General features: G+C 40.7%; 1 protein-coding gene across 9 annotated transcripts in view; it reads left to right on the forward strand.

Annotated features, from left to right (window-relative positions):
• The window catches only part of celf2 (cugbp, Elav-like family member 2), a 247,032-nt gene extending 241,350 nt beyond the window's left edge, over positions 1-5,682 (forward strand). For all 9 annotated transcript variants that reach the window (XM_080888014.1, XM_080888011.1, XM_080888016.1 and 6 more), the window contains one exon: positions 892-5,682. The gene's annotated coding sequence lies outside the window, so the exon portion shown is untranslated. The remainder of the gene's footprint in view (positions 1-891) is intronic.
• Positions 5,683-23,594: the final 17,912 nt, after the last annotated feature.

The following is a 23,594-nucleotide window of genomic DNA, read 5'->3' on the forward strand; positions in this document are numbered from 1 at the left end:
TACAGCATCATTATAAAGTAGACCCTTGTGGAGAAGTCTCGTGGAATTGGGTTCTCTGGTGTTTTTTTGGTGTTTTTTTTTTAGTGCAGAAAACCACAGTCACCAAAACATTTCGCCGCCATTCGACGCCCCTCCCACCAGCACCACCACCACCACACTCCTCTCTGTGCTGTTCACCCACCCACCCATCTATCCATCCATCTCTCTCTCTTATTACCACTCTCTCCCTCTCTCCATCCATAGTGGGACTACTTCTTTCACTTGTCGAATTTCAACCTTTTTCCTTGCGTTTTTTTTTTAAATTTCATAATTTTTTTGTTTGTTTTGAGTGGTTTTTTTGTTTGTTTTGAGTGTTTTTTTGTTTGTTCGTAGCCCCTCCTTTACCTGCCGACTTTTACAAAGATCTGAAAGCAGAAAGGAACGAGTTAAAAGAACCTCCCCACCCGTTCCCCGTCTTAAAAAAAAAAAATTCTCCCAAATGAACATCCATCCGGGATCTGATGGATAGCGCTTTGGGTGCTCCTTTGTTTATTTCTTGTTGTTTTTTGTGTGTGCGCGTACGTACGAATGAGTGAACGTGTGTTGTTGCTTGTTAGTATATAGACTTGAAACATCAATATCATTTTATATTACTAAAAAAACCCAAGAAAAAACAGATTTAAAGCTAAAATATTTGCAGATGAAATCAGTGAGTGGTGTTGCTGTTCTGCTGTTTTGCATTGTTGTTCGTTTGTTGTTGTTTGCTGTTTGTTGTTGTTGTTTCTCCTTTATTTAATTATTTTTCATTTTATTTTATTTTTTTACATAAAAAAAGAAATGCTGTAGTGGTGTGGTGCTCTGGCTCTCTGTGTGTAACTCTCTCCTCTCCCGTTTTTTCTTTCCCCCTTTTAGAACAACCCATCTCCATGCCTGTTAGCTCATCGTTTGCCTAGCATGTCTCCGTGGTGTCGAAAAAAACACAAAACTTTAAACAAAAACAAACAAACAAAAAATACCCACCAAAAAAAAAGTGCCATCGTCCTCCTCCTCCTCCCCCGTCATTGTTTTTTCTGATGTCTTTTCCGAGCTCACCTGATCATAACCTGGTTCTCCTCCTCCTCCGCCACCGCCGTCTACTGACCTTTTTTGAACTTTTAGCTTTTTTGGACTTTTTTTTTTGTTTGCTTTTTGGTCTTTTTATGTTTTTTTGTTGTTTTGTTTTTGGTTGTTGTTTTTTTTTTTGTTTTTTTGCATGTGACCTCATTTGGATCTGTTTTCCGGGAGGGTTTCAGGGAGGGAGGGAGGGAGGCGATAAGGGAGGTGTGGGTAAATGAATCAATGTGAACAACAACAAGCTGCATTCGTATGAAAAACAACAAAAAAAAAAGACTGAGATTTTTATGGATAAAAAATGTTCCTTTTTTTCTTTTTGAGAAAAAACAACAACCTGTGGCAAAGTGATTTCCATACAGTGTCTTTTTCTTTTGTTTCTTCTTCTTTTCTTCTTTATTGTTGTTATTATTATGTCAGTTCCTTTTCCTTCCTTCTTCATTTAAAGTAAACTTGAAAGTTCACAACAGGAATTGGCGCGTCTTCTTGCTTCTGGTGCCGATGGAGAGGAGAAAAAAAAACACACAAAAAACACACACAAAAAAAGCCACAAGAGCGCGGGCCAGAAGCAGTCGGCGTCAGTTTCTCTGAGAAATAAGACTACTTCCAAACAGTTTTGAATAAAAACTGTCTGATCAATATTAGACTCTCTCAGAGCTCTCTAATGGTTTTTACATTTTTCAGGCAGTGTAAAGTTTTTTGATAAGGCCATTTTAAGTGGCTCTGTTTCTCATTCAAAGTCTATATATAGAACCACTTTTTTCTAGAGTAGTTTAAAGGTAAAAATAAAAAAACGACATTTGCCCTGTTTGGGGGGGAGAAATGCTACCTACTTGTGTCACCTTTTGCTGAACTGACTCACAGATAGACAATCCGTGGTTTAAATGCACATGATGAAATGACCTATATTTTCTACTGTTTAAATGTATAGAGGAAAAAAAATACTACGATACCTGTAACCCGCGTTAACGTCGGTGCTTCTCGTGAGTTTAGTTGTGGTTTCATCACAAGTCTAACGGTCTTAAATGTCTCATGTTTTTCAAGAGAAGACTAAAAAAAATCAGTTTACTTGAACAATAGACAAAGCCTTTCATATTACTATAACAGTTACTTTGTTTTTTATTATAATTTTCTTCTTCTTTTTTTTAAGGAGTCCCTATTTGCTAAATTTCCTGTTGGTTAATTACCTATATGAAATTCCTAAAAATATATATAAATATAAATATATCTATATATATATATATATATATAAAATGTCAGCTTGTGAAGCATCAATGTCATTATTATTTTATTTCTCTCGTGGGAAACAATATTTAGATGTGTTTTTGTTGTTCAGCAAAATGTCTTATAAAGGAAAAAAAGACAAAATCAGTGGAGTTCAGTGCCAAATTCTGAAAGGTACTTCCTGCCTAGCGCGTCAGTGTATTTCTTGTGAAATTATTTGATAACATGGGTATTTTATTATAAGTGTTTTGTATGGATCCCTCATATTTAAAAATATAGATTTAAAAAAAAAGTTTGTTAACTTGCTATTCTGTGGTCTTGTTGCCTGAAAATGTCATGTTTGCTTTTTTCTTTGTAAAGATGTAACAAAAAAAAAACAAAAAAAGAAAAAAAGTGCCCATGTGTCATATATATATCTATACACACACAAACATTCATACACACACGGACATGCGCACACACACTCTCGTGCAGACCTCACAGTTTACTTTGTTATTGTGCATGAGAGCCCCTGAGTGTGAAAGCCTCTACAGCAACCGCTACCGCCCGCCAGCGTGCACAAACACACACACACACTTTAAAAACACACACACGAGTCACGCACTGATATTTTTAGCCATTGTACAGCAGTTTTACTCATCAAAGCCTTACCACAAATCTTTGCACTCCTGTTCTATCTCTCTCTATCAGTATCTCGCACACAAACACAGACGTCAGGCTTCAGCGTGGATTGTTTTGATTGTTTTCCCGCGCTCCGTCCCGCTCCTCAGCTCCCCCCAAAAATGATAAATAAATAAATAAAAATGGAGGTGAGAGTCATACACAAAGCCTTATTTCTCAAGAACCCTCTTATCCCTTTTGTTGAGTTCAGAACGTCTCAGAGTTTGCGCCGTTTGTCTCAGACGGCGAGGATCATTACTTTTTGTGTATCACCTCAGACGAGCGTGCTCGCTTTCATGATGTAAGCACAGGGCAAGACTCGCTCGTTCACAAACGAGCTTCGATCTTTTGAGGAAAAAGCACACGCCGGTGTCGGCTGGTCAGAGGAGTGAGGCGGGACGGGTCCGGAGCAAGTTTTGAGCCCATTTGATTTCCCCGTCGCCGAACTTGATCCTTCTGACGTTTCCTCCTCTTCTTTTTTATATAAGCGGTCATGAGACTTCTCCATGTGCGAGTCTTGTGGTGTAAACGGGCCAAAATCATTATTAGATGCCAAAGTGTGTTATTGACATTCATCATAGTCGAGCCGTTTACATGGCACAGTGTTGTCAGTCGATTCAACTGCCCCCCGTCCCCCCTCCCTGAAAGCCTAGTTTACGGTCTGCAAAAAAAAAAACTACAAAAAATTTAAAAAACACAAAAAAAAACTAAAGATGGCAGCATTATTTTCTACAGAAGCTCACCAGTCGCCTTAACCAGGGAGCGTTGTACCAGTATTACAGGAGATGTTGTCAGTCAGTGATGTGTGCCAAGTCTAGGTTCACTTTCGTGTGCCGTTAACCTCTCACTCGTCTGGGTTTTCACTCTTCTGCCATTTCGTCCGATCGGCCACAGCGGGAAGGCTGAAATGGCTCCTCGCAGCAGTTGAAGGCGATTCAGAGAGAACGAGAGAGATGGAGGCATCTGTTTGAAGGATGCCCCTCTCCGTCTGGTTGTTGTCTCCCAGGCTAACCGGGGTTATTAGAAACAGGGCTAGTGGAGAGACGTCTTATTGGAATAGCGACGGGGGAAATAAAGCGCTTGTTGGTTGGAAAGGGAAGGGTCACGTCCAGGGGTCCCGCGCGCAGGCGGAAACAACAGCCAGAGCCGAGATGAAGGCAATACAGCTTTCATTATCCGCTCTCCGAGACCAAACGCGATGCCAAACTTTATGCGATTTTACGAAGGGAGGCGAGCAGACTTCTTTTTTTCCTAAATGCAGTACACACACACACACACACACACGAGGCGTGCCACAAACAGCCATAGCTACCTGTACGAAAGCCGGACAGTCCCCAGATCAGCGTCGATGGACCAGGTTTCGTGTAGTCGCGCCTTTTTTCAGCTCGTTCCAGCGCTGTCCTTTCCACATTCTGAGCGTCCCAAAAAAGCAAAGACAAATTGCCAAATCTCACCGACTTGCACAGAAGCCCCACGTCGCACAGTCTCAGTGTGAAGCATCTCGTCTTTTTGTCCATGTCGAAGCACAACAGGGCCGTAGAAACGGAGTTTCTGTCGAGCGGCTCGCCTCAGGGGCTGTCATCGCCGATGCTCGTTGTAATCTTTCTATCTTGTCACTGTTCACTTCTCTGTTCTCCTTCTTTCTTAATTATCTTAAGTGCTATTTATAAAACAATGAAATCTGAAAGGAAAAAAAAATTGAACTTGTCGTTATTTTGCATTATGGCTTATGTCAAGTTTTTTGAGGAAAAATGTTTTGTGTGTTCTCTCTTCCTGTGGCGTAAAAAAAGAGCTTGTTGTCTGTAGAGATAATCTGATTTTCTTTTCTTTTTTGGGGGGTTGTTGTTGCTGTTTGCTGTTGTTGATTTGTTTCTTTTTAATTCTCAAAAAGGTTTTCAAGTAGTTTTCAAAGTTATTGTCACGAGAGAAGCCAAAGTCAATGCATTTCAGTGGATTCTGTAAGCGTGATGTATGTTTGTTTGACAACTCTTCGAAAATCTGTCACTGGATGGGATTTAAAAAGTACAAAAAATGCAGGCTTTCCTATTTCTACAACTGATTGTACTTATGCATTTTGTACCAGTGGAATTTTTTATACTGGAGATTAAAGGATACAACAAAAAAAATCTTAGAAAAAAAAACAAAAAAACGCTGTCTGGCCTGGTGGTGTGGCCTGACCCTGACTGGTCCCCGAGTATGATTTCTAGCTGGCATCGAGAAAGTTGGCTTTTGATATAAGATTTTCTAGGAGATCTTTGGCTTTATTTCTTTCACTTCTTTTTCCTCACTCGAGTGTTGTTCTTTCTTTCTACCTTTCTTTCTTACTTTTTTTTCCCTTTTTGTCCAAAAAACAGAGCGTAGGTGAGTGTCAGATCTTTCATTTTTTGCTTTATAAATAGTTCTTAGCAAGTTTGTCTATACAACAGCGGTAAGTTTCATTTGACTTCTGTATTGTGCCGTCTACACGATAAGACAATTATAGAAAAAGAAGGAATAGAAATATTTAGTCACCTTCAGTGGATTAATGTATTAGTTTAATAAAGAGATCAACTAATTAGAAGATTTTTGCTTTTAGCTGTTTAGATTTTTCCGGTTTCTCTGTCCTTCTCTGTGAACTAACTGTGTAGCTGAAGCAGTCAGAATTATTTTTGTAAACGTATGTTCTTGTGTGATGCAGTTTTTTGCTTCTGTCTCCTATATTAAACCATTTTTCCTAATACTTGTCTCTCTCTGTGTTGTTATGTTCCAGTGGCTGTCTGATGTTGTACTGTTTCACAACCTCTCTCCCTGCCATTCGCTCGTTTTCTCTCTCTTTCTCTTCTTCGTCATAGTCTCTCTTTCTCCCTCGCATTCTACCTTTCCCCTCTCATGTTCGTGTTTATTTATTTATTTTAATTCATTTATTTATTTTGGTTATTGTTTTGTTTTTATCACATAGTAAAGTTGACTTCATCCGCAATGACAACTCACTATGCTGTTCTCACGAAACATAGTAAATATACATCGAGGTGTTTGTATGTATATTACTGTGTAGCCCAAGTCGTCGCGCGACAGTCAACAAGTTTTCCCCAACCCAAAAAATGGCAACGCGGGATCCTGCAAATCCAAATTTGACCAGGAACAACTAAAAGCTTGTTAGTTGGGTCTAGAAATCCCTTAGCTTGAAAGAATGGTTTGACATTTTGGGGGAAAATACACTCGTGCGCTTTCTTGGTGAAAGGTTAGGCCTGCTCTCCTTTAGGTCTTTGAGAAATATATATCTCTAGATCCTTGGAGTTGCAGGGACTTGGTGACCTTTAGGTTGTTTTCTTTTCCCAGTGTCAGGTGGAAACCATAAAAAGTTTTTCTTAAACTGAGTACATACTATTACTCTGTTTTATGTGCACAAGTAAGACTACAAGTTCCTAGTGGTTAGCACCACCTTTTTCAACTGGCAACAAGTCCTTCCACATCTTGACAGGCAGTGCTTGTTTGCTTCAGGTCATTGAATGTTGTGTGCCAGGTGAGCTTTGGCCATCACCCTGTTATACACTTCTCAGTGGTAGATGACAGACTGGTTACCCAACTGAAGGAATAATGGCAACATTAATGTGAGCTAGTTAGCTGCAATGGCAGATTTGGATTGGTGTGGTGTTACATGGATTTAAATTATTGCCATCACTGTAGAAGACTTAGGATTATGTGTGGTCAGGGTTTCCGTCTATTTGGAGTCATAGATAGTATAAAAGATGAAAGTGACGCCAACGCAAAAGTTGCTTTACACTTGAGTTCCACCTAATGGCCAGATGTTGGGCGATACCTGCAGTTGCAAATGGCCAAAGTAGGGTAAAACAGTTGGCACCACAACAAAACACCTTTAGCTAGGTTCAAATTTTACATGATTACTTTAGTCTTTGTTTAGTTAGCCGGTAGAAAGCTAGCTGAGGCGCTTGGTGAAATTGTGTTAAAATGCTTTAAATATAGGTTGGATTATAGGTTAGAAACTGCAACTGGAGTTTTTTGTGAGCAGAATTGTCAATGAGGATTTTGTTATCTCCTCCAGTGTAGACAGGATTTAACTGTCTTTATTCAAATAAACATTAAACAGCAACTGAAATAAAGTTCCTACACTTGGCTAGCTTATAGCTCCCTATTTATAGCCATTTGTTCTTTTACACATTGCTTTTTGCACAGATTAAAGATTAAGGGTGTTAGTGAGTTTTATAAACATTGATGATGAGTGGCTTTTATTTCACATATAGGCGCAGCTGTTACCATTCCTTAAGCTAACTTAGCTGCTAGTTATCAGAATCAGAATCAGAATACTTTATTGATCCCTGGGGGAAATTATTTTTTGTTATAGCCTCTTTTGTACTAATGTCACCTCATTTAGTTCATGCCAAGAAAGCAGATGAGTGCATTTCCCTAAATGTTGAATTATACTGTATATTGCTAAATTATTTGCATTCAGAAGCCATCTTTTACTAACTTTAGTCCCACTGAGGACTGTGACATTTGATATTTTTACCAACTTTTGAGATAAACCCTGAATTGGCCTTGAGTAAGAAGGTTGGCTCTGATCGGGGAAAGGCTAACTGTGAACGTTCCCACATCAGGGATCGGCCTACGCAGTCCTCCTTCCTGTGCTGTCCGCTGTCCTGGGCGAGCCCTGTCCACTGTATGTCCACTCTTTGTCCAATCCACTCCCGTACTGTCTCACCGTCACAACTGCATCCCCAGTAGAGAGGAAAGAGAAGTCAAAGGTCAAAGTTTTCACCTTTCACTCACAGATATCAATCAGGGGTTTTTGACATGTGCTTGAATTGCAACAACAACAACAAAAGTGGTACTTCTGCTGCGATCATCAAAGGTTACCTCAGAGGAATGACAATAACTGAAGTCTTCAGAAATGGGAAGATCTGGAAAACACTCGCTCCTTTTAAACGCGTAAATGCGTATTTTTAAAATGGGTCTAATAACTCAGACAAACTGCAGATCCCCTCACATCAGTGGCTCTTTAAACCAAAGCTGCGACAAACAAAGCTCAGATTTCTTCTTTTTTAGAACTACATATCACAAATATTCACATAGCTGTATATTATGTGCTCTCTGGCACATTATGGCGTCTTATCCTTTTCATCACTGCACCAGTCCACCTAGTCTGTTATTAAATATTGATTGTGAGGTTCAGGCAAGGCATACAATAAACTACCCTCAGCCTGTGGATCCTACCCATGGATAGATAATATTACACCGCCATTATTCTCAATGTGTGGCCTGGAATTCAACAAAATATCTGCAGCTCTGAGGGTTTTTTTGTTTTGTTTTTTCAATTAGTTGTTGGGTTTTATCCTATTTGTATAGAATCCTTTTTAAAACATGAGCCGAGATGGGAATGTTTAAGCCTTCGAACCATCAAAATTTGAACAATGCTCAGAAAGACATGCAGAACATTTTAAAGGATTTGCGTGCGTCCTGTGTGAAAGGTGACCATCACATCAGCTGTCACCCAACATGCTCCCAGATTCAAGGTAAGAGTTCAGTCAAACACAATAATCAAGTCAAACAGAGATTTGATCAGAGTGGATGTTCGAATTTCAACTTTTCTACTTTGTTTCCTTTTGAGTATTTTTAACACTGGACGATTTCAAGAATTCAGCACTTTCCTTTCTTCTCAAATTTAAAAAGTACTTTGAACATCATTTTAGCAGTGCAACAACACAGTTTGATTTATAAAAGATTTGCAAACACTCCAATGAACAATATATTACAAAGCCAAATGTGCAGTGGAGAAAGGAAACGAATAGTTCCAGTGATAACAGACACTGTTATTTAACTAAAAAACATCATTTTTCTACAGTTGTATCCAGGTGACCTTAAGAGACACCACAAAGGTGTCCTCTAAAACACACCCATCACAAAGCCTCTCAGCCACATTGAATGAATAACACATGAATAAATCCCACAATCAATACCAGACTATTAATAGCGAGTAGACAGCAGTGATACTGGATCAATACACCAAACACAAAGACACTGCGAATGAAAATAGAGGAGTCACACTAAATGCAATGTTGGAACACCGGTGATGGTTTTGGAGTGTGACCAAGCCACTGCGAGTAAATTCATGTCGTATTTTGAATGATACGAGTGGAATGTACTACATTAAAGCATTGTGCAGCTGATAATCAGCCCATTTGTTACTACTGAATCACACAGCTTGTGTATTATTCAGTCTCTGACAAGAAGCGAGACATGCCAAGGGGGCTGACACACAAGCGCACACACTCTCAATCCGTCACATTCCCAGTGGAAACGTAGAGAATTCCTTCCTGCGAGGAGCGAGATGGGATGCTCTGTGCTCGCCGTCGCCACTGAGAAGCAGAGGAGAGAAAGCAGGAAATTGGTCGGGTCATAGAGAGAGGATGAGCGGAAGAGAAGTGTTTGATTTGAGCTAATTGAAATTAACAGCCAGCAGTGGCTGATGCTCCGCCAGAGACAGCAGACAGGAAGCCAGATTATTCCCAATGGGGTTGCTTTATAGAGGGGTCAAAGGTCAAGGAAGATTTGCTGCACATGTTTAGAGTTCCAACACTTGTCACAGGTAATGTAGTTCAAGGAAAGGAGCGTTTTTCTCCTGGTTACAACATTTTCCCACTATAGATACCAGGTATAAAGTTGCTATATATGGTGTATAAATCATTCACAGAAACAGGTACGACCCCACAAAGTTGGAGAGACTCTTGAAGTAACAGAGGATCACCTATGAGGAGGACGAACACTCTTTTAACAGCAAAAGACCTCCAGCAGACCCGGGCTCAGGAGGTGGCTGCATCCTGCGTCATATTTTTCATTCTGTACCTCCTTGATTCCTTTCCTCCTCTCCTGTCTTCCTAGGGTGGAGACATAAGGAGAGAGGACTCGTGAAGGTCTAAATACTCTCAAACTCCCACTGGCTGGATTGACAATTTAAGTTTAGTAGTTGGTACTGGTAGTAACCCACCCAGTGACATCATATTTCAGTTCATGTAATGGATACTGTGCTTACAAGGCCTCAAATATATATATATATATATTAATCTAGAAGAGTTAAAAAAAACATTATTTTACATGTTTAGCTCCGTTTATTTCTATTCACTGACCACTATGGAAACACAGAAGAGAAAGATGTGAAAATCCTGCTTTGTGTCATTTAAAAATGAAATATTCATCAGCTTTCACAAAGAAGATCAATTGAATTGGACTGTGTGCTTATTAACAACCGTTTTTAAACTGTAATGTAATACAAAATGGCAAGAATAAATATACAAACAGTACAGGAACTTTATCAGTGCCAAACACTAACACCAAAATGAGGCAACTTTAAGAATACAAAGCACGATTTAAAAAGGTAATTACTGTGTTATTCTTGAGAGGGACCGCATTTTAAGAAGGAAAAATATGCACATTTTACTAAATACTTGCAAATTCTGTAAATTAGCAGCAAATAATAATAATATGATCAAATGACTTTAGTTATTGTGCAGAACTTTAGGTTAAAAAAACAGCATGAAGAAAGAGCTCCTCTATCGGAGTATATTTACTGTAAGTACATCAGTTTTGTACTGAGCTGATTACATTATGATTTACATCTATTCAGCTTTTAAAGAACAAAACCGTTCGTTTCCCCACTTTTCAAGCTTCACTTTGAATCCGGCCTGCCACGGTGAAGAAAACAAAAAAGACACAACTGAGACTGAAACTCCAAATAAAGGCTCTCTTTGGTATGCAGGTAATTAAATTATAGTCTTGATCAAAGGAAGGCCTGGGAGAGCTTTTTATTTTTATTTTTTTCATATTCACCTCCTATTTCTTATGCATTCCTTTGAAGAACTGAAGTGAGTCATTCCCCTTTGTTAGACAAAATATTCACCGAATTGTTATGCTTATGCAACGCTTAAGCTTGTTGGCAGAACACGGAAGAACCGGAGCAATATGCGTGTAAAAAGCAGCTACTAAAAGGAGTTTGTGCATGTGGCTCCCGTCAGCAGAGTCAGCTGATGCAATGCTGCCATCTTGTGTTTTGAAAAAGGAAGGAAAGCCGTGATAAAAGGAAGTCCACAAAACCAGCAGTCACAGAGGCGATGCTCTGCTGATACCACACAAAAGAGCGCATCGCCTCAGTATCAGAGGATAATGCCTGTGTGTGTTTGGTTTAAATGGGAAGCTCTTTGATGAGATTAGCACAATATACCATGCCCTTCATTAGGCCACTTATTCCTCACTGATATTTGAGTGTCCCGGATCTCAAATCAGTGTTTGATCTCTGCCAAAGGCTGTGTTTGTGTATTGGTACTTATCTCCCACAGCACCCTTTAGGCCTTTGAAGTAACAGTAACACTCCTGTGCACTTCAGTCACTACCTGTCAATACACACCATAGCTGAAAAGGTGGAGAACAATGATTAAAAATTCAGATTTATTGTTATTTTAAGCTGACAGCAGCATATGCACAGAATAAGCCCTGTTTGATGAAACGAGTGTCTGTCCCATAGCTGGAAACATGGAGCCAGCTTTTGAATGATTCTGCTTGTAATACTATTCATTAAGGGTGGTGTTACCCAGCTGGCATGAAACATAATGGTCTCTCTTATCAGTTCAAACCTTTAGTTATGTTATTTATATAGCAGTAGTTCACAGCAACAGTCATTTCAAGATGCTTTATATTTTCTGATTGACTGATCCTCTGTGAAGATCACTTAGTGAAAGTGGGAAGAAAGAACTCACTTTTAACAGGAAACTGAACAGAAAGTGTCACTTTGTGTTTACATTATTGTCTAGAGTGACAAAGCTAACATAAAAGCAACCCTAATGTGAGTACTTATAGGAACATCATGTGCAGCCATGGGTGACCACGTCGCCCACTCAAAGACTGTATGTAAAAGATGGACATCAACTACCTTACCTGTTCTGGAATATGCATTTTAAAGTCTCAAAATTAGTATTTTGGCTTTCACTGTGTTTGTTTGTTTTTTTGGATCATATTTAAAGGAAAAGAGTCAGAGAGAATGTCACTTACCAAAACTGGATTGTGTTTTTAAAATGATTATTATTGTGTTTTATTTCTTTATGTATTTTACACAGGACAAAGTACATGTCAAGCCATATTGTGAGCCAGATAATTCCAGTAAAGATGCCCCAAAAAGCATCAATGGCACAAATAAAGTTCAAAATAAATCACAAATATGCCATATAGTTTATATATGCCATAAAATGAATGACAGCTTCAAGGATGCACCCTTTCCCCACTTCCCCCGTACAGACACAGGCACCATGAGCCGAGTGTCTGCATTTGTAAACCTGCCTCGCTCATTCTAAGGTGAGATTTTTACTGCTATGATTTCAGAAGCATTTTTGCCTCTTTTATTAGATTAATTTGAACATCTCTATTCTAATAAAGATCTCTCGAGGTCTATAGTAGTCTTCCACTAAATGAGAATAAAGCCTGTGGATTTCAGTAGACCTTCAGTTGGTTAACCTGTGTGGGTTAATTTACGGCAGCATCCTATGAATTAGTCGTCAGTAAACCTCAGTTTAAAGCCGGAAGAGTTATTTGGACACTAGTAACACTTTATCATCAGATTAGAAGAGATCTTTAATCTACAACAGCTTCCTTACTCACTGTCAATAATCAGTGATTGAGAGATTATTGGTGGAAAACTCTTAATTAATAGCCTAATAGTTGTAAAATGGTGTGTTATAAATGCTGACAATGACTAATGTGACACCAACAGAGTGCTAATATGCGTGTGATAAAGTATGCAATTAATGGTGATGGATCACTGTAGTTCTTAAAACTACTTAAACTAAAGGAACCTCACGTGCTCTCTCCCTCATCCACCACACAGCGAAGCAATGCAGAGCAACAATGAAGAGGCTGAAAGAGAATTATATGAAAACAAAAGACAACAACAAGAGGTGCTGTTTTCTTACCAGCTGCTGGCCTGCTACTTTATTACTTTAGAGTTCCTATCAGTGAGCAAACATAAAAAAAAACTATTTGTAGAACACATTTCATTCCAGGTGGAAGCACAATATCCTGCACAATGCAGTCGCAAGATACGTAATCTTTCGACTCAGACAACTGAGCAAGTGAATTCAAAAAACTCATTTAAAAGATAGATAGGGGAGGTTGGGCATGTCCTTCCCCGGCAGGTACGTACGCCCAGGTGATCTCCAGCACGCCTGTATGGGCTGCTATTCCACCCGCTTCACCCATTTTTCCCCATGTTTTGTGTAGGATGGACTTCCATGGCTGCCAAGAAATACAGACTTACTGTACAAATCCTCTTATGTTACACAACGTTAATACACACATGGCATGAAGTGACACACAATGGAAGAAAGGGATGAATGGGAATGAAACTCACATGTGGGCCACCATCCTTCACCCCAGGCCCATAAAGGATAACATTTTGTGCATGTAAACGTTCCTGAGGCGCTGGAACACTTGGAGAGGAGGCTCGATTAAACGAAATATCCTCAGCAACTCTTTGGGCATGTTTTTATAGCTTTTATGCTTTGAGCACATGTAACATGCCAACCTGTTTCCAGCACGTTTGATCCCTCAGCTTACTTTAAGTGGACTCCTGATGAAGAAGTGTTTTGTTGTGTTTGCGTTGGGCACTCGAAGGTGGAACTGATGTAGAATTCGCTGCAGACAGCCGTGACACAATCAGCGGCTTAATAGGCCGTGAAATCAACACTCGCGGCAGGGCCAAGCCCGAATCAAGTCCCCCGCGTTGCCCCTTTAACATGGTCATGTGACACGTTAGGATAGCAAATAGGCAGGCGGCACAGGTCTGCAGGACCATCAAACCTGGCTGTGACGCTGTTTCCTGTCACTGAGCCCGGAACAGACCGAGGCGTATCGATTGATCCACACATCCATTTAAAATCGGCTGCTTGTTTGTGTGTTTTTCTGGTTTGCTCTCCACAGATTTCGGCTCTGATTCACCGGAAAGTGCATCCTTGACAAATGAAGGACATTTCCAATAAATGAGCACAACATGCAACAAATGAATAAATCAATGGGTAACTGGGATTGAATCTGACATTGTTGAGAAAAGTCAATACACATCCTAAGAACACCTAAGCATTAAATTAGAGGTGTTTGTTCTCTTTATTTGTGCACCTCTTAAGGACTTCTGGGTTGCTGTGAAGGCCTAACAGCTAATCTCTGAAAGATCCTTCACATCACTTTACTGAACTTTGCTGTCTGATAGCACTCATTTATAAAAGTATTCAGACCCTTGGCCTCAATGGAGTTACAAAATGTGGTCAGAAGAGTCTTGTTTCCTTTGATAATCATTGAGACACGTCTGGAATGCGATTGTGGTTCACCAAAGGCTAACAGAAGGGACTGCAAAGAGTTTTTGTTTTGACTAAAGAAGTGATTAATATTCAGTTTAATCCTCTCAGAACTGGAGAAAGTATAAAGCAGAATTTACATACAATCGATTTAAAAGGAACATACAGAAGGAGCTTGAGGAAATCTCAGTGTCTCACGTTGCTGTTCAGAAGTTTTGGCCTCCTCTTCTTTACAATGTTGATTCAGTTAATTGACGTTTGTAGGAATTTATTTATGCATAGCTCTCTCGAGGTGCCACCTGGTCTGGTTGAGTTCTTTTCCTGACTCAGTCAGCTGTCTGATTAACTAACGATTTCCTTATATTCAGACAATATGCCACATCTGTTTATGTTAGTGAAAACTGCCTAACTATGCTAACCTTTAATAGTCCATTTAACAACAACCTGACCTGGAACAGGTTAAAGAAGAGAGGCTGGCTATGAATGTTGACTTCTTGGTTCCTCTGTGGGAATTTTGATGACACGGTTGACCCTGTCCTGTTCTGTTTACCAAATGATGGCGGCGCGTTACATTTGAAGGCATCAGGTGTAGTCCCAGTCACCAGTCAGCGCTCTGCAGTCAATAATATGGTCTGCTAGTGGGGGTTAAGCAGCTCCTCTCTATAAACAGTATGCTCTCGAAAGTAAATAGTGCAGCCCCTGTACCCAGGCCTCATTATACACTCTGGGTGTGTGTTTAAGGCTCCTCCAGGGCCTCGGCGCCTGCTGTAACGCCAGTGAAACACAAAACAGCAGACAGATCCTGGCTGAACTAAGCTGGACGCTGCTGAGCGGGCTCAGAACGCCGCTCCGTAGCTTTGTCTCAGAGAGGAAATCTGCAGGATGTGCACGGATTTAAAACTCTTAAAGATGTTTTAAAGACAATTCTGGTACTGAAAGCACCAGTTCCCCTTTCCTTTCCTTTTCTTTCCTTTCCTTTCCTGTCCCCTCCCTGTGTAAAGCCACTTGTACTGAACTTTGTGAACAGAAATCTCCAATGAGCAACCCTCCGATGGCCCTTTCCTTTCTAGTGCATCAAAGTGACATATCCACCTGCTGTAGGAGGCACATGCTGAGTTTTTTAATCTCACAATCACTCCAGATCTTTTCGTTCAGTCATTTTCTGTCCTATCTCAGTTACATTAACTGTGCACATTCAGAAAAAAAGGCAAATTTAATACTTTCAAAAGCATTTTGATGAGAACCTGACACTAAAAGGACCGTTATGATCATCCCTCATCTCTTTTTGTTTTCACCACAGTAGGTTGCACATTATCAGCAGCAAGTTTCTTTTTCATACAAATAGGCCAGGAGCAGCTCTTTTAAACATCATGACAGCCCCCCCCCCCCCCCCCCCCCCCAACTCCTTTTCTTTTCTTCGTCTCTCCTCTTTTTTTTCATGTCCAACATCGATGAAATATAATTTTTCAGACAAAAACAAGGAGATATAAAAAATATCCTTTGCATCCAAGTCCATCTGCAGGCTACGCTTTTAATAGCATCAAAAACACAATTTTACTCCTTTTTCCTTCCTGTGCCCCCAATTATTGGAGGCTGGAGGTACATTAAGGGACTTTTATTATCCTATATTCTCTTTTCCATAAAGTCCAGTTTGGTTAGCTTAGAAAATATATAAAAAAAATGTTATGATCTTTTACATGATTTGGATCAGAAATCTTACAAATAACTGATGTGATTATTAATTCACCTGCAAAGCAAAACTGGAGCCAAACTAGTCTAGAACGTGCGAGGTTTATGCCACTGGAGAGCAAATGTATCTAAAGAGGGCAACTGCTAATGCCTTATCATTATGTAATCTGTTATTTTATCAGCAAATGCCTGCGTTGTTGTTGTTGTGTAAACAGCGGCGGTAATGGATTCCTCAGTGAAGCGAGGGAAATGTTTCCACACCGCGTGAAGCGTGTGGACACTCAACACCCTCTTCATCAGAACAAGTCCTGTTTGTCGATGAAGCCGAGACGGGAATACAAATGAATCCGGTGGAAGCGGCAGCAGCAGATTAAAGTGTGTGATGGAAGAAGTTCATCCAAAATCCTCTAGGACAGGGGTTTCAAGATAAGGCCCGGGGGCTAGAATAGGCCCCGCAAAGACTCCAAACCGGCCCACTGGAAGGCTTTGGAATTTTCTATGGATTTCTTTCATAGACTACAGTAAATCTGTATCATCTCAAGAAAACTGAGACTGTACAGTTGAAATTCCTCTTCTTTTTCTTATATTGCGATATCTCAGGGAGTAAGTGTGCAGTTAAACTTCTTCACACAGACAGAAAGGGGAGTTTCACTGGTCCGGCCCACTTCAAAGACAGACTAGACCAGATGTTTTTGTTTCCTCCACATGCAGTTATAAATGGAACCACGTGAATATTAAACATCTTTTACTTGGACTAACTTGAATGTAAAAGCACCACATTTAAATTTAATCTCAGCGTGACAATGCACGCCTGTGATTAACATACTATCACTGATTAATATCAACGTACTGTATGAAACCTCTGCCAAGGCTTATGGGGTGACACCATCCCCTTCAAAATATAATCCACCCTCCCTGGAGCCCTAAAACAAATACCACTAAACTAAACTAAAATGCAAAAATGGATTAGAATTTGATCGGACCAGTGGTGGATGTAACAGAGAGGAGTCTTAATCTACTTTTTCTTACACATGTACATTATTGTCTATATTTTACATGCAAATACTGCATTTTGTACTCCTTACCATTTGTTTTAGAGCTTCAGTTACTTCCTTTTTGGTGGATTTTAAAACTGAAATCCAAGAATATGTGATGCTGTATCAGATAACGATACCCAGCGCAGCATCAGTGATTAAACTAATCTCCAGCTCCATCATTAGAAGGTTATACAGATGGCTGTCCCTCCCTGACCGTGGTTCTACTTGAGGATCTTCCTGTTAAAAGGGATTTTTTTTACTTCCCACTGTCACCAAATGCTTGCTCACAAGGGGTTTGTCCACTATTGTGGGGTCTTTACCTTACAGCATAAAGCACCTTGAGGCCACTGTAGTTGTGTTGTTCTGCACAATGAGTACTTTCTTCAATACTTGGGACAGATACGACTATACAGACAAAAGTATTTTGACACACCTTCTTATTGATCTTGTCCTGAGCTTTGACCTCAGCTTAAATGTTTAGAGAGATGTTCACGCTTCAGCTTCTTCAGCTTACATTTCCATGTTCCAGCATGACTGCGGATCAGCACACATAGTGAAGCCCATAAAAGAATGGCTTGATGAATTTGACTGGCCCACACAGAGCCCTGACCTCAACCCCATCAAACACCTTTGGGATGAACAAGTACGGCGACTGTAAGCGTCCAACACCAGTGTCTGACTTTACAAATGCTCTTCTGGATAAAAGGGCAAGCTCCAAAATCTTGTAGAAAGCCTTCAGGATGATATAAATGTGGTTCAGTACTTTTGTCACAGCTAAGGTGAGGGAGATGAGGTTTGTTTTTGAATGCAGAAAGCCATATTTATTCACGTTAGAACACTTTCTGGAATATCTATGGCAGATACAGAAAACAGTCTAGGAATAAACATAAACAGGGTCATTAAAGAACAGAAAGTAGTCACAAATGACTGGAAGTGGCCAATTTAGTTGCTAAAATAGCCAAGGATTAAGTGGGATTGTGCCTTTTATTTAAATAAACCTTTGCTTCGCCACCTTGCAAAATAGTTCATTCAATACAAAACTGTTGTTCTCACGTCACGCTTCACAATACCAACATACAATAGATACCTGCTAACTACACATGTATACATCACTCCCACGGCACTCCTGGTACACAGAACAAATCTCTGAGTGTGTTTTACTGCGTATAGCAACCATTTGTAAGCAGTACAAATGAATTTTGCTTTTCCTTTTTTCTGTATACATTTTTTAATTAATTAATTTTTTAAACATATCTCAGATTAACTTTTCTTTTTTTTCATTCTTTCTTTTTTATCAATAAAATTAAATAAAAAATAAAAACACTGTCAAAAAGCCTGCAGTATTTCTTTATTATTCATATTGTTATTGCTTTTAATTGGATCTTTTTCTATCTCTTGATGCAAATTTTGAACTGTCTTTGGTGGGATGTGGACTACCATATAGGAAACGCGTGGTTGATTTTTTTTTTTTTACCTAGTCAGTAACAAACATTAAAATAAACAAAGTAAAAAAACTGATATGGAAGTTGCAAGCGGCCCTGTGATTGATTATTTGATCGATTATTGTGATTAAAACATGTATGACATTCTGATTGGGACTCTGATCAGAGCCCACAGTTTTCCTGGGATTTTCCTGGACACCGTAGGAAGCAGGAACGACCCTGAGCCCTGTGGCTCATGTTGTGTGAGGGCAGTCCTGCAGACTGGGCTCGGCCCCAGCTGCAGCTGCAGCATCCAGCCGGTGAGATCAGATCAGCCCGGCGGGCGGCGCATTGCTGCTACCTGGCTGGGATCCTGCACGGCTTCCCACACACGGAGTTTGAGAAGTGCCCTGGACTTCCTGGTACGGGACCATGGACGCTTTCTGCTCCACTTTGCCCTGAGGTTTGTGACCGAGGAGGAGCTGTCGCGCTGAGAGCAAGGTGAGCCTTTGAGGAGTTAGTTTTGCGCCGGTGCGGCGGGAATTAATTTTGCAGCGGTTGGGAAGTTGTCGAACAGCTCCTGAAAGGCATCTGTCAGTGGACACAGTAGCGATACCGCGGGGCTGAATGACGGCAGCCCGCAAACGGTGGCGTTTGGGAGTGAAGTGGAGCATAGCGCCGGGGCTTTTCTGGACTTCTCCCGGCGCCTGTGTGGGATAATTCGAGTCGTTCTGCGTTTAGAGGGAATGGTTCATTGTGTTTTATTGTGGTAAACTTTGTACTTATTTGTATTCACTGAGGCCTACCTAGCCAAACCCCTCCGGTGTTGAGCTAGCAGAGTAGCAGAAGGCAACTTCCGGTCTCATCCTACAAAATAAAGCTACCGCTGAAAGGGGTGGTTATGCGAGTAAAAGTAGCTGTCGTTGATTATGATTTATTTACATTTACTATATATAGTCATAGAACAACTGTTATCGTTTTGAAGATCTTTCCTGCTTCACACGAGCTCACACGTAAAAAAAAGCGTGGAAAAAAAGCTTAAAAATCACCATTAGTTTTGGATATGAATCCCGCAAATTCCTTTTAACCGCCATGCTTTGAGCTGTACAGTAATTATTTATAATTTCAGTATTTTCGTGGGGTTTTCAGCACATTGTTTTTTATTCGTATGTTAAAATCGCTTTAGTTCCGGTTGGAGTTCAGCTGATTGTTGCTACATTACCTCCCGCAACGGAATCAATATAGACTAAGCACCATACACTGCTTCTAATTGGCTGTCCACGCGTGCTCTCAGGCTTCTAATTGGCCGTGACGGTCTGTCATTCATTTTGATGACCCCACCCTCCCCTGCGCTCACCGTCAAAGCTGTAAAATCGTTCACTGAATGTGCTTTCCACTGTGTGTGATATCATGGTTTTCACGGGAGAGGAAAGGATAGAAGGGGCCAGTTATGTTGAAGTGAGGTTCGTCAGTTCAGCTAGAAATACGCAAAAAATCGGAAGTAAAGCGAATGTGTTTTCAAATTAAAAGCGAGAGACTTGCCAGTACAACGGTTAAAAGAGCGTATATTCACCCCTAGGGATGCACTGATCACTCTTTGTTATTGAAAGCATTATTTATACTGAAAACCAACTAAATAAGCACTGTGGAAATCATGTGTAACGTCGCAATACAGTTGTACTTCTGTATCTTCTGATTCTGGTGTCTTATCTTAAAAAAAGTTTATTAGGAAATTTCTCAAGGTATTTTTCATTCACTGACAGGTACGTAAACTACATGCAGCGTTACTTTCGCATTACCGAAAGAAAAGAAAACTGTTTTACTTTGAAAACAATAGGAGGAAATGATACCTCTGAATGTTGCACACTTGACAGTGGTGTGCTTTTCTATCCCTCCTGTCCCGCTTCAGGATAATGCGGCTTAACTCGGTTGGGAGCTTTACAATTTCAAAACACAAGGCATTTGTAGTGGTGTGCACAAGTGAGGCTGTGCCGTGCACGGTGTTTACATCGAAAACCTTGGAGGTGTTGTCCAGCTGCATCGCTTGACACAAAGCCCCAAGACTGAAAAAAGAAACCGAGGCATAAATCAACTAAAGATTTCTTCCTCGTTATCACAGTTGTCATCTTCACCTTAAACCTGTGATTAAGCTTGTTTGTCCCCTGCAGAGCTGCATTTCCAGTGCTCAGCGTCTGGCTGCCTTTGAGATGAGCAGCATGTCAGGATGTGTCAGGGTCAGACTATGCGCTTTATCAGCTTTTATTTTGAGCCATTGTCGCCACTGCCCTGCTGCTGCTTCTGAGTTGCTTTTCTGGGATCGTTCTTTCCCAGCTCTGTCAATCAGAGATAGATGTCAGAAAACTAGAAGCAACATTCCTGGGCATGGCAACTCACACTTTCTACTTCTTCTAGGCTCCTACCATAATGCTTATAAAGTAACAGTAAGCACACTGTAGAGTTTCACAAACTTTTAATTTGTCTTGATGTGGTCTGTTTGCTGCACCTCACCTAACAACACTTTTTCATTCTGTTAGCACTTACATGTTTAGGAGATGTTTAATGACCCTCTAAATTGGCTTTTAGTACGAGAAGTCCAGCTATGTGTTTCAGTCTGCATGGGCACAAAAATCAAGCTTGGTTTACTTACTTTTTGTGGATGGGCACACCTTTCCCATTGCCATGGTTTCTTCAGCAGCTGTTCTAATAGATCATCATATAGATATACAGCATATAGATCACCATTTCCATCTAAGAGTTAGACCAAAGAAAAGGAAACTCTGGTCTTGCTTTTTTTGCCATTGGATGACTGCACAGTGTTTTTGTCTGTTGCTATCATGGTGCTTGATTATAGAGAGTCAATCTCAGTGAGACCTAAGATTTCAGTGAGGACATGAGGCCTCTGATGAGGACTATTTCATAGTGAGTAATCCAAGTCACGCTGCAACATATTAAGGACTAACCCTGTGCTGTGGATGGATTATATCAGACCTCCTTTTGGCTGAAGTTGGGTCTGTTTTCAGTGTTTTCTTCCTGCCATATGATGAATTTATCTTTGTCCATCTGGGACCCTTAACATAAACTTTACTGAGAATAATTTATATCTTTCTTGTACTAGTCTATTAGCCAGGCAGCAAATCGCAACAAGCCAACTAGCCCAGCATCACTTTTTCTTCTTCTTTGCATGTTCCCATTAGTGCTCACCACAGCTGATCATCTGCATCCATCTCACCTAATCCCTACTATCCCTAGCATCCTTCACTACATCCACCCCTCTCTGTAGTCTTCTTCTTTAGCATCCGTTGTCAGATATATGTCTTTTTGTCAGCGCCACAGTCTTATCTCCTCCCACTCCACCCTGCCTTCACTCTCCTCTTCACCTCTCTTGTGCGCCCAACTTAACTAAAGCCTTCCACATGTTTTCCATCAGAGGAGATTTGAATTTATTCAAGAATACTTCAGACAGGGGTTCATCCCACAGAACCTTGTGAATCCTCTGTTTCGTGGATGATATGCTGGGAGAACAGTCACACTGATCATTTTATTGGAGCTGATTGATGGTGTCTCAGCGTTTGTTTGCTTTTTGGAACCGAGGGAGCGTTCGGACTAGGAAAAAGCAAATTACATCATGCTTAACAACCGGATTGACTCGTTGCAGCGTTCCCCAAACCTGGACACCTGTTACAGAGTACTCTTTAAACAGTAGTCTGTACACAGCTGAGCGGTAGGATCAAATAAACTCCCACAGCTCTCAGAGCGCACTGCGCTTATATTGGTGAACCACACAGAAGCGAGAGGAGTCTCAGAAAGAGTCTAACTTGCTCGTCATTCTGCCACGAGGGTGTGAGGTCAGAAGCTGCCAGAAAAAAACTAGAACATAAAATAATTTGACCCAAACTGATGCCATACATCATCCGCTTTGGGCCGTAATCTGGTTGGTATTTTGATGCTTTTATTTCCTATTAGTTTTCACCTTTTTAAGGTATCAGTTTGGTAATATTGAGTTTTATTGAGCTTCATACCATTCTGCTTATTTAAACATTTTGTTATATGTCTATTGTGTTAAGGAATTTCCCAACTCTGGGAGAATAAAAGTATGTCTTATCTTGTAGCCCGAGCTGGGCAGTGTTATGTGAAGACTTCCCCTCAGAAAACAGATTTTGTGACGCAAAGTAGAGGAATTTTAAGCAAGGAGGTGTTTTTTTAGCTTGAGATACTGGTAACAAGGACTACAAAAGCCTGCAGCTAATTTATCATCACACACGACATGTCGCAGCCTCTGCAGTGAACACATATGGATAAGAAATGGATAAGAATAAACAGTCAAATTCCACAGAATGTGAGTATAGTTTGTCAAGCTAGACGGGGTTGATCTTTAAAGTCTTTAGCTGTAAATCCTAACCCGCCAGCTCACCGACCCTCATAAAACTTTCAGAGCAACCTGAACTCTGAGGGAAGCATCACCTGCCCAGCTGATAAGGTTTCAGTTTCTAGCTCGCAGACTCTTCAGCAGGGTAGAAGTTCATTGCTGCACCAGACGGAAGGTCTGATTAATCTTAACGCTGCCCTGTTGCCTGTAAGCCATTGTCAACACTTGACCTTTTACACAAAACCTCACGCTGGTTTTCTACAGAGCTGCTGCACTGTGTGGCATTTTAGAGACCTTCTGCATACGAGGTACCCTTCTAATCTTAGTTGTCTGTATTTTCCCCTCATTTCTTTCACAATCAGACAACAAAAAGAGCACCAAAACATGTTTTTACTCTCGTTACAGAGTTCTAACTGCTACTGTGTCTACAGCTGCTTTGAAGGGAACCTCTTATGCCCTTTTCCAGCTCCACTTTGTTCTTGTACTCTATTAGAGGAATTTTGCATGATTGCAAAACTACTGGGTGACTGTGGCTCAGGAGGTGCAGCAAGTCGTTTAATAATGGGAGGGTTGGTGGTCTACGCATGTTGAAGTGTCTTGGGTCTACCTCCGGGCCTTCTTCTGGTAGGACATGCCTGAAATGCCTTGCCAAGAAGGTGTCCAGGAAGTATGCTAACCAGATCCCCGAACCACCTTAGCTGTGGAGGAGCAGTGGCTCTACTCCGAGTCCCTCTTGAATGTCCCAACTCCTAACCCTGTATCTAAGGGACAGCCCAGCCAC

Source organism: Rhamphochromis sp. 'chilingali', assembly GCF_963969265.1.
Source record: "Rhamphochromis sp. 'chilingali' genome assembly, chromosome: 7".
Classification (NCBI taxonomy): Eukaryota; Metazoa; Chordata; class Actinopteri; order Cichliformes; family Cichlidae; genus Rhamphochromis; species Rhamphochromis sp. 'chilingali'.